Source organism: Salmo salar, chromosome ssa18, assembly GCF_905237065.1.
Source record: "Salmo salar chromosome ssa18, Ssal_v3.1, whole genome shotgun sequence".
Lineage (NCBI taxonomy): Eukaryota > Metazoa > Chordata > Actinopteri > Salmoniformes > Salmonidae > Salmo > Salmo salar.
In genome coordinates, this window is record NC_059459.1 from 56,476,084 (window position 1) to 56,492,051 (window position 15,968).

Consider the following 15,968-nt stretch of genomic DNA (forward strand, 5'->3'; position numbering starts at 1 on the left):
ATGACGGTGCTACCGCAGGACTATAAAATTGCAAACAAAGCCAAAGTGAAGTACACACAACAAACTCACAAACAAGCTAACTAGCTGTGTAACTGGAACCTGTTGCTGCGTTTGAATCATGTCTGGCCTTCTGTGGGGAATGCTGAAAGTACGGTTGGCTGTGGCTCTTCTTTGAGATTCAGTTGGTGGATCGTATCCAACTTTTAAGGTGCATACACCGCCACCTAAGATGCATGCACCGCCACCAAAAATACAAGAGCCACGCGGGACAACTTCGTTTGGATGTCTGGACGATACTGAAAATATTTAGCTAGCTGATGACCTCCTTTTCCACATGGAAAAGACAGACAGAGACTTGCTAGCTATGTTAGCTAGTTAGCTGGGATTTTCTACAAGGAATCTGCCTCCCGAAAAAAGCTTCTCCCAAGTGGGTGTGACACCTACTCCCGTTGCCTGCTGCACTGCTGCTTGGATTCCATCTGGCAATCTGTTCACCGTCTGCCTTGGTCTGTCTCCCCCTGTCTGCTACAGGTACCCCCGCCACATTCCCCTCTCTCTCCCAAGCTTTCGCTCGCCTCCAGCACACATGCACTGTTAAGGCGAGTGACTCTGAACAATGGCTAGCCCCAAGTTGTTATATTTTTCGAAAGTGCTTTATGCTATTTGCCTCACCAATTCTGCGTGCTTTGTTGACTATGAGCTTGCTTGTTTACCCAACGTGGGACAGTCTATATTATGTTTGTTCCCATACTCGGGACTCTGACTCTCTATTGGTCACACGGACTCTTGGCCTCCCATCCTATTCTAACCACCTCTCGCCGGCTTTGTATTCATGTTACCTGATGAAATTGCTGTACAAAAGGATCTTGTTGCCATCTAATGCACATTCAAATCTTATAAATCAATACTGCAGAGCTCTCCCTGTCCTTTGCCATGCCCTGATTGTATTACTGTTGATTATATCTGGAAATGTGCATGTTGTTGGTCAATTTCTTCAACAGATGATCAGGTCTATATAATTATCAAACTTGTTATCATATATTGGAAGTAGAAAGGAAACAAACTCTTTGTTTAAGTATTAAATTCTTCTTTAGCAATACAATTGTAGGCAGAAATTGGTACAGATTACAGTATATGATAGCTCTACCCAGGTTCTGCAAAGTGTCTAAGACATCCTGTAACTCCTAAAGCCTCCCCAGTCCCCCTTGCGTGACTTTCCCTGGCAACAACATTTTAATACATCTAACCTCCCCGTGACAGCAGCAACCATCTTGTCAGCAATTAAAAGCTCAGAGGTGGGTTTGACCGAAACTTGACCTTTCATCACAAGTATAGGGTCATAACAAGGTGAACGAGTCTAAGAATCTTCTGACAGGTGGCTGTTTTCATCAGGCCTGCGGCAGCCTTGTGTTCTCAGAAAACCAGTCGTATTCTCAGGACCTCAGACGACGAGACGGCCTACAGGGAGGAGGTGAGGGCCCTCGGAGTGTGGTGTCAGGAAAATAACCTCACACTCAACGTCAGCAAAACAAAGGAGATGATCGTGGACTTCGGGAAACAGCAGAGGAAGCACCCTCCTATCCACATCAACAGGACAGTAGTGGAGAAGGTGGAAGGTTTTAAGTTCCTCGGCGTACACATCATGGACAAACTGAAATGGTCCACCCACACAGACAGCGTGGTGAAGAAGGCGCAACAGCGCCTCTTCTTCTTGAAGAGGCGCAGGCTGAAGAAATTTGGCTGGTCACCGAAAACACTCACAAACTTTTACAGATGCACAATCGAGAGCATCCTGTCGGGCTGTATCACCGCCTGGTACGGCAACAGCTCCGCCCACAACCGTAAGGCTCTCCAGAGGGTAATGCGGTCTGCACAACGCATCACCGGGGGCAAACTACCTGCCCTCCAGGACACCTACACCCCCCGATGTCACAGGAAGGCCAAAAAGATCAACAAGGACATCAACCACCCGAGCCACTGCCTGTTAACCCCTCTACCATCCAGAAGGTGAGGTCAGTACAGGTGCATCAAAGCTGGGACCGAGAGACTGAAAAACAGCTTCTATCTCAAGGCCATCAGACTGTTAAACAGCCATCACTAACATTGAGTGGCTGCTGCCAGCATACTGACTCAAATCTCTACTTTAATAATAAAAAATTGGATGTAATAAATGTATCACAAGTCACTTTTAACAATGCCACTTTATATAATGTTTACATACCCTACATTACTCATCTCATATGTATATACTGTACTCTATACAATCTACTGCATCTTGCCTATGCTATTCGGCCATCTCTCATCCATACATTTATATGTACATATTCTTATTCATTCCTTTACACTTGTGTGTGTGTGTGTATAAGCTAGTTGTTGTGTAATTGTTAGATTACTTGTTAGATATTACTGCATGGTCGGAACTAGAAGCACAAGCATTTCGCTACACTCGCATTAACATCTGCTAACCATGTGTATGTGACCGATTTGATTTGGGGCCCAGACAGGAGGAGTATGAGCGTAGGCGGTTTCCGCCTTCTGATAGTGTCTGAAGGGCACAACACTCAAAACAGGTGTTAACACACACATAGAGGTTTATCATAACACAATTTATTAACCCTTTAAAAGGTATGAGGCCTTGGTATAACCTCTTCATTCCCCCCTTTGAGGCCACCAGGCCTCAACAAAAGCGAAGTAACTCAAGCATAGTGATTATAAGAATCATCCATAAAAGGTGCATTAGATTGCAAGCAATCCTCAAGAGATTGAGGATAGAAATAAGGGTCTGGGGGATGAGGAACATGAAGCATAAACATGCCTGGCATAGCCTTATGAAGTACACATTAGCCAGTTGCACAGAATGCACAAATGCAAATAAACAAAACGATCAGTAGGAGCAGTAATGGAACCAAAATGGAAAACAACTTAAATCCAAAATGTCCTAGTTTATCTTTCAACCACACAAACGGGAACCAGGAGTGTTCTCCTGTGGGGGTGTAGGTATCAGCCAACTGTGTTAATTCTTTCAAAATCTCTGTCATATTATCAGAGGAGTCAGGGAGATGCATAACACATTCAGTGGGGGAAATAGAATTTAGGGCCCTGCAATATCCACCCTCCTTAGCTAGGATGTAGTCTAATGCCAGGCTATACCTGGCTGTAACAGCTTTAAGATTCTGAACATCAGTAGAAAGAAGGGCAAAACCAGCAATAGTCAAATTCATATGGACCTGCATGGAGTAGGTGATGTTGTCAATCCAATCACCTATGACAATTGATCCAAACAACTCACTCTGACTCTGAGGGTTTTTCAAAACGACTACATACTAACCAATAGGCGTGGCTCGTCTACTCAGATTTTGGACCATGTTTATCCATTGATTACTGGTTTTCAATTGGTTCCCCTGGATCTCTATTCCTCCGAGCAGAGACTGCTGGTGCAGAATAAGAAGCACCAAAAACATGTACCGTAAAGGTTTACCCCAATTTTTGTTTTTAATAATGTGACCATAGTGGTCATGTGTAACAACATCTGGGTCTGGGTGTGCACTCTTATCTGTTAGGATGGCTCTGACGTCTTCTGGCAGTGTGATAGGTGTTGCCTCAACTGATGCTCTTGGACCTTCACTGCTGTAGGTGTTGCCGCGATGACCTGGTATGGGCCCATCCATCTGGGGTGGTTCCATTTCCTTTTTTGGACCTTAAGCTTGATCCATTCTCCAACATTAACAGGTAGGCTGTCTGGGTCGCCCTGTTCTGGAACTTTCTGGGCCTTCCTGTATTGGGAATACAAAGACCTAACAGCATGGGTTAGTTCCTTCATATATTTACTCAAATCATCATTCAGTGCAGTCAGCTCAGTCAGTTTTGGAGTCATTGCTCTGTGTAAAGGAACGTTTATTGGATGGTCAATTAAGAGCTCATGTGGGCTAAGCCCTGTTCCCCGGTTTATACTATTAAACATTTTCATGACTAAGGGAAGACACTCTACCCATGACTTCCCTATGGAGTGGCATGCTTTGGGAAGCCCCCCTTTAATGGTTTGATTAGCCCTCTCAGTAAGCCCATTACTTTGTGAGTGGTAGATACAAACAAACTTCTGATGTATCTCCAATTGGGTAGGCACCTGTGCAACCACATCTCCTGTGAAATGGATGCCATTGTCTGCAGAGAGAACTTCCGGAACGCCAAATCTAGGGAGGATTTCCCTTACCAGAAGTTTTGCTATTGTTTTGGCATCACAGTGCACGGTTGGAAATGCTTCAACCCTCCTGGTAAAATGGTCAATTATTACCAGGCAGTATCTCTTTCTTTCTTTTCGTTCAGGCATGTCTATGAAATCCATAGCTAAATGGGTGAACGGGCCGGCTGGCGCTGGAAATTTCCCTGGTTTCAGGGGGGTACCCTTACCAATGTTGTATTGCATGCATGTAGTACATATATACATGTGTGTTTTGAAAATTTAAATTAGATTTGGACAAAACCAGGTGTCAGATATTAGTCTTACCATCTCCCCCTTGGCGCGTGACCCACCCCGTGGGCCAGGCGATACACAGAGGAGACGAGAGGTAAGGGCAGAACAGGTTTGCCAGGGAGGGACTGCCTCCACAGGCCATCAGGGCCCCTAGAGCAACCTCTAGACTCCCACAAAGGGTGATTAAGTGCATCCGCAGTCTGGTGTTGGTCCAGATCACTGATTTAAAATGTACACGGGGAGGAAAGCATAGTAGCATGAGAATGGCAACGAGAAGCAGCATTCCTAGCAGCAGCATCAGCAGCTGTATTACCCAAACTAACGCTGTCAGTGTTACCTGTGTGGGCACAGACCTTAAGAATAGCCAACTTGGCAGGAAGCAACATAGCATCAAGCAGGACTTCTATCTGTAAACTGTGTTTAATAAGAGTACTAGACGCGTTAACAAAGTCCCTACCCTTCCAAACGGCAACCCAGGAGAGGCAAACACCAATGGCTATGCAGAGTCAGAATAAATGTTAACCTTCAAACCACTACCTAATATACATGCTTCAGTAAGTGCTAGAAGCTCAGCTTGTTGTGCTGAGAAATGTTCTAGCAAAGGCTGTTCAATCAATACTGTCCTATCTAATGAAACTATACCAAACCCTGCATGTTTCCTACCAGTCTCCCTATCAATATAGGCAGAGCCGTCAACAAAGAGAGTAACATCATGGAGCTCAAGAGGTTCATCATAGCGATCAGGCCTGGCTTTAGAATCACGTTGGACTTGATCAGGACAGTGGTGAGATTCTCCATCTTCCAAACACGTGCAGTTTTGCTGGGTTAACAACAGAGCATTGTTGAATCGTAAGGTGAGGCTGTGTCAGGAGACATTCGTACCTAGCCAGTCGTGCAGCTGTAAAGGCATGAGTTTTTCTGATTCAGTAATGCCATCACAGCATGGGAGACGTATACAGTAGTAGGGTGTTGTAACGGCAGAGTGGCAGATTTCTCAACTGCATAAGCCGTAGCTGCCAGTGCCCTATCACAGGGATGCAGACCTCATCTTTTGGGGTATCCCAGTGACTCCCATTGTCCTCACTGACTTAGATGTGAGTCCCAGGCCGAGGTGTTGGCCTGTAGATCAAATGCAGGAGGTGTGAGCTCCAGTGTTTATTGAAAAATGGTACCCCTTGATCGTTGACCTTCAGAGTAATGATTGGTTCTTTGGTACCATCTGGAAATATGTACTGGTGACACTGGAGAAGGGGGTCAGGGCATCCCTATTGTTGATTATTCTGCGGTGGGAACCACACCTGGTTTGTCGCAGGAGGCTGTTGGGGCCATCCATATTGTCCACCATTTGGTTGAGTCTGGGGGAAAAAACAGGTTGAGGCTGTCCAGTGTAGGCTAGTCTTCCATCTCTACCACCTTAGAAGTTCCCCCTGCCAGCATTCCCTTTCCATTGACCTCTTCCCCTCTGCTGCCAAGGTTGCTACCGTGGTTGTTGTGGGCACATGTTTCTCATATGACCTGTCCAGCACACCAGCGGTTGTCTCAGTGGTGGTAGGTATGGTTGTGGGTTCCCATATGGCTGAGGAGGGAACTGAGCTGCAGGTGCTTGGTGAAACTGTGATGCAGGCTGTTGAGGTGGTTGTGGTGGTGGTTGTTGTTGCTGGGTGGCTGGAGTTACAGCTACCATTAGATTGTTGGTTTATCCTTTGTCCAGTTGGGCTAGTTGGGCTTTCTTGAGCTGTGTGTCAAGTCCAGCCTTTCTTGCTCTTTCCTTAGTCTTCATCTTTTTCCAGGCTCTGCAATTGTTTATTACCAGGGGATACGTTCCCACGGGACTGTCATCTTCACCTGGTTGTGTCTTCATCCATTCAGTCCGTTTCATCTCCAGTCTCTGTGATGTTCGAGGCTGTATGTTTTTAAATTCACCCTGAAATAGTGCTACCTCACTTTGCACCATGTTTGATAAGCGCCTTTGTTCTGTCCTCGGGCGATCCAGCTGTTGCTGCATACTCTGTGAACTGACAGCACGTGCATGAGAGTCCTTCAGACTATCGGCAAACTCGCCACCTTCTTCAATTTCAGCTCCACTTTCGCCTTATCTCCTCTTCTCTTCCTTTGTTAAGTTGCTTCCACTTATCCTTTTGTCTCTGTCTTCATCATTGCAATGTCGTCTGATTTCTTTCAACAGCTTTATCCATTTCTCTCTGCACCTTCTTTTCTTGAGCTGCCATGAGGTCCTTTGCCGTGGTAACTCTAGGGTAGAGAGGTGTTGATTGTGTCCTGGCATCATTCCATATATCTCCTAGTTCTTAATACATCTTACCCGGTGGTGGGAGAGAGTTTTCGTCTTGGTCTGGCAGGGGACCAGGTTCCCATGTCTCCCTATTTAGAAAAGTCAAGTCTCCAGTAAAGACAACATTCCTGGTACCATCAAATCAAATCAAATTTTATTTGTCACATACACATGGTTAGCAGATGTTAATGCGAGTGTAGCGAAAAGCTTGTGCTTCTAGTTCCGACCATGCAGTAATATCTAACAAGTAATCTAACCTAACAATTCCACAACAACTACCTTATACACACAAGTGTAAAGGAATGAATAAGAATATGTACATAAAAATATATGAATGAGCGATGGCCGAAAGGCATAGGCAAGATCCAGTAGATTGTATAGAGTACAGTATTTACATATGAGGTGAGTAATGTAGGGTATGTAAACATTATATAAAGTGGCATTGTTTAAAGTTACTAGTGATACATTTATTACATCAGTTTTTTCATTATTAAAGTGGCTAGAGATGAGTCAGTATGTTGGCAGCAGCCACTCAATGTTAGTGATGGCTGTTTAACAGTGATGGCCTTGAGATAGAAGCTGTTTTTCAGTCTCTCGGTCCCCGCTTTGTTGCACCTGTACTGACCTCGCCTTCTGGATGATAGTGGGGTGAACAGGCAGTGGCTCGGGTGGTTGTTGTGCTTGATTATCTTTTTGGCCTTCCTGTGACATCGGGGGGTGTAGGTGTCCTGGAGGGCAGGTAGTTTGCCCCGGTGATGCGTTGTGCAGACCTCACTACCCTCTGGAGAGCCTTATGGTTGTGGGCGGAGCAGTTGCCGTACCAGGCGTTGATACAGCCCGACAGGATGCTCTCGATTGTGCATCTGTAAAAGTTTGTGAGTGTTTTTGGTGACAAGCCGAATTTCTTCAGCCTCCTGAGGTTGAAGAGGCACTGCTGACTGTGTGGGTGGACCATTTCAGTTTGTCCGTGATGTGTACGCCGAGGAACTTAAAACTTTCCACCTTCTCCACTACTGTCCCGTCGATGTGGATAGGGGGCTGCTCCCTCTGCTTTTTCCTGAAGTCCATGATCATCTCCTTTGTTTTGTTGACATTGAGTGTGAGGTTATTTTTCTGACACCACACTCCGAGGGCCCTCACCTCCTCCCTGTAGGCCGTCTCGTCATTGTTGGTAATCAAGCCTACCACTTTAGTGTCGTCTGCAAACTTGATGATTGAGTTGGAGGTGTGCATGGCCACGCAGTCATGGGTGAACAGGGAGTACAGGAGAGGGCTGAGAACGAACCCTTGTGGGGCCCCAGTGTTGAGGATCAGCGGGGTGGAGATGTTGTTACCTACCCTCACCACCTGTGGGCGGCCCGTCAGGAAGTCCAGGACCCAGTTGCACAGGGCGGGGTCGTGACCCAGGGTCTCGAGCTTAATGACGAGTTTGGAGGGTACTATGGTGTTAAATGCTGAGCTGTAGTCGATGAACAGCATTCTTACATAGGTATTCCTCTTGTCCAGATGGGTTAGGGCAGTGTGCAGTGTGACTGCGATTGCGTCGCCTGTGGACCTATTGAGGCGTCAAGCAAATTGGAGTGGTTCTAGGGTGTCAGGTAGGGTGGAGGTGATATGGTCCTTGACTAGTCTCTCACAGCACTTCATGATGACGGAAGTGAGTGCTATGGGGCGATAGTCATTTAGCTCAGTTACCTTCGCTTTCTTGGGAACAGGAACAATGGTGGCCCTCTTGAAGCATGTGGGAACATCAGACTGGGATAAGGATTGATTGAATATGTCCGTAAACACACCAGCCAGCTGGTCTGTGCATGCTCCGAGGACGCGGCTGGGGCTGCCGTCTGGGCCGGCAGCCTTGCGAGGGTTAACACGTTTAAATGTTTTACTCACGTTGGCTGCAGTGAAGGAGAGCCCACAGGTTTTGGTAGCGGGCCGTGTCAGTGGCACTGTATTGTCCTCAAAGCGAGCAAAGAAGTTGTTTATTTTGTCTGGGAGCAAGACATCGTGGTCCGTGACGGGGCTGGTTTTCCTCTTGTAGTCCGTGATTAACTGTAGACCCTGCTACATACCTCTCGTGTCTGAGCCGTTGAATTGCGACTCTACTTTGTCTCTATACTGACGCTTAGCTTGTTTGATTGCCTTGCGGAGGGAATAGCTACACTGTTTGTATTCGGTCATGTTTCTGGTCACCTTGCCCTAATTAAAAGCAGTGGTTCGCACTGAAAGCGCGAATGCTGCCATCAATCCACGGTTTCTGATTGGGGAATGTTTTAATAGACGCTGTGGGTACAACATCACCGATGCAGTTGCTAATAAACTCGCTCACCGAATCAGCGTATTCATCAATGTTATTGTCCGACACTATGCGGAACATATCCCAGTCCACGTGATCGAAGCAATCTTGAAGTGTGGAATCCGATTGGTCGGACCAGCGTTGAACAGATCTGAGCACGGGCACTTCCTCTTTTAGTTTCTGTCTATAGGCTGGGAGCAACAAAATGGATTCGTGGTCAGAATCCCCTCCTTGGCTCGGGACTCTTCCTCCCTCTGGTCCTGGAGACCAAGCACCTGGATCTACTAGTTTGTTTGGGAGTAGTGGATAAATTCCTTTAAACCTATCTCCGCAGTAGGAAGGGGGCGGTGGAGCATATGGTGGAGCGCTGCATTCTAGAGGAAGCTTCTTTGTCTTAAGAGAGTCAGGGTGTTTAAACATTGCTAATTCTTTCTTCAAACAGGTGGCATTCGGTTGGGACCAGAATAGGTTACCCTCAGTTTTTAACATTGCCAAAGCAGTCACAGAGAACAGGGTGGATTTTTTTCTTTCCCTTTGTCTTATTTTCCTGTCTTCTTTTCACGATGTCCTGCACATGGTGATACTTGGTTTTATTAAATGACCCATCCATAGCCCATCTATATTCAGAGGCTTCTTTGTCCAATCATGCCAAGTCTTTTTCCATTGTGGGGTATTTTCCTACTAAGAACTGTAGAGGGGTGGCAGGTTTCATAGCAATCGGTCCCTCAGGTAACTCTGAGCTCCCGTCTACCATATCTCAAAAAGTGTTTTTGAAAAAAATAAAATAAAGGTAATTAGGCTCTACGTGTAATGTGAATACAGATAAATGAATACAAAATAGCCCTATACAGTGCCTTGCGAAAGTATTCGGCCCCCTTGAACTTTTCGACCTTTTGCCACATTTCAGGCTTCAAACATAAAGATATAAAATTGTATTTTTTTGTGAAGAATCAACAACAAGTGGGACACAATTATGAAGTGGAACGAAATTTATTGAATATTTCAAACTTTTTTAACAAATAAAAAACTGAAAAATTGGGCGTGCAAAATTATTCAGCCCCTTTACTTTCAGTGCAGCAAACTCTCTCCAGAAGTTCAGTGAGGATCTCTGAATGATCCAATGTTGACCTAAATGACTAATGATGATAAATAGAATCCACCTGTGTGTAATCAAGTCTCCGTATAAATGCACCTGCTCTGTGATAGTCTCAGAGGTCTGTTTAAAGCGCAGAGAGCATCATGAAGAACAAGGAACACACCAGGCAGGTCCGAGATACTGTTGTGGAGAAGTTTAAAGCCGGATTTGGATACAAAAAGATTTCCCAAGCTTTAAACATCCCAAGGAGCACTGTGCAAGCGATAATATTGAAATGGAAGGAGTATCAGACCACTGCAAATCTTTGAAGACCCGGCCGTCCCTCTAAACTTTCAGCTCATACAAGGAGAAGACTGATCAGAGATGCAGCCAAGAGGCCCATGATCACTCTGGATGAACTGCAGAGATCTAAAGCTGAGGTGGGAGACTCTGTCCATAGGACAACAATCAGTCGTATACTGCACAAATCTGGCCTTTATGGAAGAGTGGCAAGAAGAAAGCCATTTCTTAAAGATATCCATAAAAAGTGTCATTTAAAGTTTGCCACTAGCCACCTGGGAGACACACCAAACATGTGGAAGAAGGTGCTCTGGTCAGATGAAACCAAAATCGAACTTTTTGGCAACAATGCAAAACGTTATTAATCTTCTCCTTTCCCCCTTCTGACAACCAGGTGGCGAATCGCATCTCTGCATGTCTGGCAGACATATCAGTGTGGATGACGGACCACCACCTCAAGCTGAACCTTGGCAAGACGGAGCTGCTCTTCCTCCCGGGGAAGGACTGCCCGTTCCATGATCTCGCCATCACGGTTGACAACTCCCTTGTGTCCTCCTCCCAGAGTGCTAAGAGCCTTGGCGTGACCCTGGACAACACCCTGTCGTTCTCCACCAACATCAAGGCGGTGACCCGATCCTGTAGGTTCATGCTCTACAACATTCGCAGAGTACGACCCTGCCTCACACAGGAAGCGGCGCAGGTCCTAATCCAGGCACTTGTCATCTCCCGTCTGGATTACTGCAACTCGCTGTTGGCTGGGCTCCCTGCCTGTGCCATTAAACCCCTACAACTCATCCAGAACGCCGCAGCCCGTCTGGTGTTCAACCTTCCCAAGTTCTCTCACGTCACCCCGCTCCTCCGCTCTCTCCACTGGCTTCCAGTCGAAGCTCGCATCCGCTACAAGACCATGGTGCTTGCCTACGGAGCTGTGAGGGGAACGGCACCTCCGTACCTTCAGGCTCTGATCAGGCCCTACACCCAAACAAGGGCACTCCGTTCATCCACCTCTGGCCTGCTCGCCTCCCTACCTCTGAGGAAGCACAGTTCCCGCTCAGCCCAGTCAAAACTGTTCGCTGCTCTGGCACCCCAATGGTGGAACAAGCTCCCTCACGACGCCAGGACAGCGGAGTCAATCACCACCTTCCGGAGACACCTGAAACCCCACCTCTTCATGGAATACCTGGGATAGGATAAGGTAATCCTTCTAACCCCCCCCTTAAAAGATTTAGATGCACTATTGTAAAGTGGTTGTTCCACTGGATATTATAGGTGAATGCACCAATTTGTAAGTCGCTCTGGATAAGAGCGTCTGCTAAATGACTAAAATGTAAAATGTTATGTTTGGCGTAAAAGCAACACAGCTCATCACCCTGAACACACCATCCCCACTGTCAAACATGGTGGTGGCAGCATCATGGTTTGGGCCTGCTTTCTTCAGCAGGGGCAGGGAAGATGGTTAAAATTGATGGGAAGATGGATGGAGCCAAATACAGGACCATTCTGGAAGAAAACCTGATGGAGTCTGCAAAAGACCTGAGACTGGGACGGAGATTTGTCTTCCAACAAGACAATGATCCAAAACATAAAGCAAAATCTACAATGGAATGGTTCACAAATAAACATATCCAGGTGTTAGAATGGCCAAGTCAAAGTCCAGATCTGAATCCAATTGAGAATCTGTGGAAAGAACTGAAAACTGCTGTTCACAAACGCTCTCCATCCAACCTCACTGAGCTCGAGCTGTTTTGCAAGGAGGAATGGGCAAATATTTCAGTCTCTCGATGTGCAAAACTGATAGAGACATACCCCAAGCGACTTACAGCTGTAATCGCAGCAAAAGGTGGCGCTACAAAGTATTAACTTAAGGGGGCTGAATAATTTTGCACGCCCAATTCTTCAGTTTTTTATTTGTTAAAAAAGTTTGAAATATCCAGTAAATTTCGTTCCACTTCATGATTGTGTCCCACTTGTTGTTGATTCTTCACAAAAAATTACAGTTTTATATCTTTATGTTTGAAGCCTGAAATGTGGCAAAAGGTCGAAAAGTTCAAGGGGGCCGAATACTTTCGCAAGGCACTGTATGTGTATAGTCTATCCCTTAACTCGCATACGTTTATTTAAAGCAGGGTGATAAGTAAATGATAACTGAATACCATGTCATTTATGGGTGGTGTAAAATAATCGTCCTCTATGGAGCAACCACGAAATAGTAAAGGGTTCAAGATAATTTATAGCTGGTATAAACTTTGGTGTAACCTCCACAACAATCCTGGTATCTCTGTGATAATCTTCTCCTTCCAAGGGAGAAACTATTACTTCCAAACTATTTCTTTTTAAAATAGCGTGGGTCAGTAACATATGGGCAGGTGTATTCCCTAATACAGCAATGGTGTATGCTTTAAGGTTTATCCACCCACAGCCAACCCTTTGAGCATCTGATCGAAATGTTCACTCCGCTAATTCAAATATACAGGCTTTATATTGTCTAAAACTAACTCCTGATTTAACATCCCACCATCTAGTCATACCACACAGAAGATATGATACATAGAACAATTACAAAATACATAGAACAATTACAGAATACCTTATCAGAAAAATACTCAAACTCTTAACTCTATCACAACAATCAGCGTTTTATATTTGGAATTCATGCCCTAAGCCCTATCACCAAGTCTCATCAAACACAAAAATAACCGGCAGTTTAAACTTGGAATTTATGCCCTAAGGCCATCACCAAGTCTCATAATCATAAACATTTAACCCAGGAATTTATAACCTATTTTCACCTAGGTGGTTTGTGCTTCCTCCCACAGGTTGTGTAACAATAATTTCACACTTTCAATTATTCCACTATTACAGAGAAATGTAGGTTCATATAAATTTAACAGCGAGGTGCCACTTAAATTGGTATAGAATCAGCTTGATCCCCCTCTGTCGAAGATGCTTGGACCTTATTTTTTTATTTTTCAGTGGTATTGTTAACAAATTACGCGCCCATAAATAAAATGACAACAAAAAACAGTGTCACGCCCTGACCTTAGATTGCAGTTTATTTTCTCTATTTTGGTTAGGTCAGGATGGGATTTGGGTGGGCATTCTAGATTTTGTATTTCTATATTCATTTCTATGTTTTCTATTTCTTTGTGTTGAGCCGAGTATGGTTCCTAATCAGAGGCAGCTGTTTATTGTTGTCAGCCCTTTATCGTTAGGCAGCCCTTTTTTCCACTTTCAGTTGTGGGATCTTGTTTTTGCACAGCTCTGTAAAGCCTGCAGAACGTGACGTTTGTGGTGCTTTGTTTATTGTTCTGTATAGTGTTCTGAGTTAAATAAATATTTAGCATGAGCAGTGAACACGCTGCACCTTGGCCTACTCCTTACGACGATCGCCACAAACAGGTTCAGCACCTGGTTCAACTGTGATCTGGCAGAGTTACTCCCCCTCAAGAATTCCATTTGGCAAATCACTCGGCACAAGCATACTCAGGCTCTGGCTCTCGTTCAGGCAAATATAAATAAGTGCACTCAGGCTATTCGGAAGGCCAAAGTTAGTTTAAGGAGCAGTTCTCTCTCTGTGGGTCTAACCCCAAGAAGTTGTGGGAAACGGTTAATGATCTGGAGAATAAACCCTTTTTAACCTGTCTCTCCTCTCTGGGGAGGTTTCCATTGCTTGGAAGGCAGTCACGGTGCATCCTTTATTTAAAGTGGGAGTTCAAGCTGATCCTAACTGTTATAGGCCAATTTCTATTATGCCCTGCTTATCAAAAGTGTTGGAAAAACTTGTCAATAATCAACTGACTGGTTTTCTTGATGTCTATGGTATTCTCTCGTGTACACAATCTGGTTTCCGCTCAGGTTATGGATGTGTCACTGCAACTTTGAAGGTCCTAAATGATGTCAAAATTGCGCTTGATTCTAAGAAATGTTGTGCTGCTATTTTGATTGACTTGGCCAAAGCTTTTGATACGGTAGACAATTACATTCTTGTGGGCCGGCTAAGGAGTATTGGTGTTTCTGAGGGGTCTTTGGCCTGGTTTGCTAAATACCTCTCTCGAGTGCAGTGTATAAAGTCAGAACATCTGCTGTCTCAGCCACTGCCTGTCACCAAGGGAGTACCCCAAGGCTCGATCCTAGGCCCCATGCTCTTCTCAATTTACATCAACAACATAGCTCAAGCAATAGGAAGCTCTCTCAGGCATTTATATGCAGATGATACAGCCTTATACTCAGCTGACCCCTCCCCAGATTTTGTGTTGAATGCTCTACAACAAAGCTTTCTTAGTGTCCAACAAGCTTTCTCTGCCCTTAACCTTGTTCTGAACACCTCCCAAACAAAGGTCATGTGGTTTGGCAAGAAGAATGCCCCTCTCCCCACCGGTGTGATTACTACCTCTGAGGGTTTAGAGCTTGAGGTAGTCACCTCATACAAGTACTTGGGAGTATGGCTAGACGGTACACTATCCTTCTCTCAGCACATATCAAAGATGCAGGCTAAGGTTAAATCTAGACTTGGTTTCCTCTATCGTAATCGCTCCTCTTTCACCACAGCTGCCAAACTAACCCTGATTCAGATGACCATCCTACCCATGCTAGATCACGGAGACGTAATTTATAGATCGACAGGTAAGGGTGCTCTCGAGCGACTAGATGTTCTTTACCATTCGGCCATCAGATTTGCCTCCAATGCTCCTTATAGGACACATCACTGCACTCTATACTCCTCTGTAAACTGGTCATCTCTGTATACCTGTCGCAAGACCCACTGGTTGATGCTTATTTATAAAAACCTCTTAGGCCTCACTCCCCCCATCTGAGATACCTACTGCAGCCCTCATCCTCCACATACAACACCCATTCTGCCAGTCACATTCTGTTAAAGGTCCCCAAAGCACACACATCCCTGGGTCGCTCCTCTTTTCAGTTCGCTGCAGCTAGAGACTGGAACGAGTTGCAAAAAACACTCAAACTGGACCGTTTTATCTCCATCTCTTCATTCAAAGACTTAATCATAGACATTCTTACTGACAGTTGTGGCTGCTTCCCGTGATGTATTGTTGTCTCTACCTTCTTGCCCGTTGTGCTGCTGTCTGTGCCCAATAATGTTTGTACCATGTTTTGTGCTGCTGCCATGTTGTGTTGCTACCATGTTGTTGTCCTGTTGTGTTGCTACAAATGCTATGTTTTCAGGTGTTGCTGCCATGCTATGTTGTTGTCTTAGGTCTCTCTTTATGTAGTGTTGTGTTGTCTCTTTTGTCATGATGTGTGTTTTGTCCTATATTTTATTTTTAATTTTTAATCCCAGTCCCCATCCCTTCCGGAGGCCTTTTGCCTTCTGGTAGGCCTTCATTATAAATAAGAATTTGTTCTTAACTGACATGCCTAGTTAAATAAAGGTTAAATAAAAAATTAAAAATATAAAAATATATATATACTGTACTGGAGTGCGAGGCCAGTCACGGCCTACCTACATTAAATTCTCTTCATTAGTTCTGTTCCTCTAGGAAAAAAATGCACCACCAACTAACCCAACACCTATAGA